The sequence below is a fragment of the Bos indicus x Bos taurus genome, chromosome 10, assembly GCF_003369695.1.
Source record: "Bos indicus x Bos taurus breed Angus x Brahman F1 hybrid chromosome 10, Bos_hybrid_MaternalHap_v2.0, whole genome shotgun sequence".
Lineage (NCBI taxonomy): Eukaryota > Metazoa > Chordata > Mammalia > Artiodactyla > Bovidae > Bos > Bos indicus x Bos taurus.
The window spans coordinates 58,222,869-58,224,983 of NC_040085.1; the positions used below are offsets into that span (position 1 = coordinate 58,222,869).

At 36.7% G+C, this 2,115-nt stretch overlaps 1 pseudogene; it reads left to right on the plus strand.

Moving 5' to 3' along the window:
- Positions 1–1,062: 1,062 nt before the first annotated feature.
- On the plus strand, positions 1,063–1,733 carry LOC113899521 (annotated as a pseudogene).
- The last annotated feature ends 382 nt before the right edge of the window (positions 1,734–2,115 follow it).

Below are 2,115 nucleotides of genomic sequence, written 5' to 3' on the forward strand. Positions count from 1 at the left end.
TCCCCCTGTGTATTAACTGGATCCAAGATAATGCTGGAAATATTCCATCATTTAAAATAAAAGTTTTTATCATCTCTGAGTATTTTGATCTTTAACATCTTGAGAGTGTATTATAGTCTAAAAATACTTGAATAAAAAACTCTCCAGTGGAAGTATTAGAAAAAGAAGAACAAACAAAGCCTAAAGTTATCTGAAAGATATAATGAAGATGAAAGGGAAAATAAAATAGAGATTAAAAATTGGAAAAAAAATCAATAAAACTTAAAGTTGATTCTTTGAAAAGGTAAACAAAATTGACAAACCTCTGGCCCAGCTCACCAAGAAAAGAGAGAGAACCTAAATACACAAAATAGGGGGCGGGGGGGGGGGGAGAGAGGAAAATAACAACAGATACTCAGATACTGCAGGGAAAAAAAAATCTGAGAGTATTATCATGTGCCAACAAATTGGACAATCTAGAAGAAATGGGAAACTTTGGGCAACTTTCTAGAAACACAGCCCACCAAAACTCAATCAAGAAGAGAGAGAATTTGAACAGACCAATAAGTAGAATCTGTAATAAAAATTCTGTAATAAATCTGTAATTAAACACACACACACACACACACACACACACAAAAAACCCTCCCTGCAAACAAAAGTCCAGGACTAGATGGCTTTACTGGGGAATTCTACCCAACACACAAAGAAGAACCTGTACCACTCCTTCTTAAACTCTCTCAAAAGATACAAGAGGAGGGAACACTCCCAAAGGCATTCTATCAATATGAAGCCACCATCACTTTGATACCAAAACCAGACAAAGACACTATAAGAAAATTACAGCCAATATCTTGGACGAATATAGATACAAAAATTCTCAGCAAAATATTATCAAGCTGAATTCAGCAACACATAGATCATACACCACAACCAAGCTGGAGTCATCCCAGGATCACAAGGATGGTTTAACATACGCAAATCAAACATTGTGATATGTCACATCAACAAAAAACAAAAAACACATGATCATCTCAACAGATGTAGAAAAAGCATTTGATAAAATTAAACTCTTACCAGTTTCCTGGTGTGCAGTCTCCATGGCCCCTTGCTCCAAGCACTGCCAGGAGTCCAGTGAAGAAGTTGTAGGCTAAGCAAGTTTTTAAGAAAACTGCCTGGGAGCTGAACTGGCTTTGGTTGATGAGGGTGGACAGGTGGTTCATCATGGGTGACATTTTCTCAAGCATTTTTTCCAGTTTGTTTGGAACCTAGGAAATGAGAATTTTAATTTTGGGATTAGGTGGAGCAGGAAAAACCACAATTTTGTACTGATTACAGGTTGGAGAAGTCATTGCCACTATTCCTACCGTTGGATTTAATATTGAGATGGCAATATACAAAAACCTTAAATTCCAAGTCTAGGATTTGGGAGGGCAGACAACTGATGTTATTATTCAAACTCGCATGCAGTCATTTATGTAGTAGATTGTGGTGACCAAGACCAAATTGGTATTTCAAAATCAGAGTTAGTTGCCAATTTGGAGGAAGAAGAGCTGAGAAGAGCCATTTTAGGGGGTTTACAAATAAGCAGGACAACGGAACAGGACATGACTCCCTCAGAGATGGCAAATTCACTTGAGCTACCTGTCTTGAAGGACCAAAAATAGCAAATATTCAAAACTTCAATAACCAAAGGCACTTGCTTTGATGAGGCAATGGAATGGTTAGGTGAAACACTAAAGAGCAGACAATAATTCAATCACTTATGCTTCTCTGAAATGAAGACCATAACACCTATATATCCCTTTGGAAATTGTTAAGTGTTTTTCACACTCCTAAATGTTAAAACTGCATGATTGTTGGCATATACCAAACTGACTGCAACATTTGTAATAAATACTAAAAATACGTTTTAAAAAAACTCTTACTGAAGTGAGTATAGAGGAAACACAGCTCAACAGAATAAAAGCTGTTTATGACAAATTCACAGCCAACATAATACTCCATGGTGAAATTCAGCTTTTTAGCTGAATGCTTCCCCTCTAAAATTTGGAACAAGACAAGGATGCCCACTCTCACCATGTCTATTCAATATAGTACTAGAAGTCCTAGTCACAGCAGTCATATAAGAAAAGT